The sequence below is a fragment of the Chrysoperla carnea genome, chromosome 4 (genome assembly GCF_905475395.1).
Source record: "Chrysoperla carnea chromosome 4, inChrCarn1.1, whole genome shotgun sequence".
Lineage (NCBI taxonomy): Eukaryota > Metazoa > Arthropoda > Insecta > Neuroptera > Chrysopidae > Chrysoperla > Chrysoperla carnea.
The window spans coordinates 6,339,069-6,339,940 of NC_058340.1; positions in this window are offsets into that span (position 1 = coordinate 6,339,069).

The following is an 872-nucleotide window of genomic DNA, read 5'->3' on the forward strand; positions in this document are numbered from 1 at the left end:
ATTATATATTTGTTTATTTTAGAGACTAATTTACAGTGTATTTCATTTCATAAATAAAAACTATGTCAATTATTTTCATCTAATATTGTTTTATTATTTTTTATTAATTGGCGAATCAAGTCAGTGGCGTAGCGAGCTTATTTCGCGCTCGGGACACAATAACTTTATAGCAACCCCCCCTCCCCCATTTTTTATTTACGAATTAACATTTATTTTATTACACTGGCAGTAAATTTAAAATATAATTTCCAAAAATTAATTATAATAAAAATAATTATTCAGCAATTTTTTGTTTTGCGGGTCATTTGGCGCCCTTTGTAAGTAGCGCCCGTTTATGTTACACCCCCTCTCGCTACGCCACTGATATCAACCAGGAAAATTTACTTATTTACGTCGCAAAAAATGGAACATTCATATCAATAAATTTTATTGCATGCGCCGTTTTTTGTTCTTGATCAAGCGGGTGTCTTTTATTAAAACTACAAAATTCTGAGCTCCCATTGCAGTAACAAATACGTCATAAAACACCTAAAATAAAATTATAAATAAATCCCTTGAACAAAATTTCCTGAAACAAGATATGCGGGAAAGCGTTGTGGATTCAAACTTAACTAAATAACCCAGAGAAATAAGATAAAAAAAAAAACGGCGTGTAGGTATTACAAACTTGAAATACCCAAACTTTTTATTCAACTCGAGTTTATTTGAATTTTTACTTTGGTATCTTTGCGGTGAATTTTATTTCCCAAGTAACTTTTTTTTACTTTTTAACTTTTAAATGTCTACTTTCTTCAGAGATCTGCAAAAAAATTTTTCCTGAATTATAGTAGTCTCGCAGCTCGAGCCAAATATCCTTTTGTTAATTACGTATT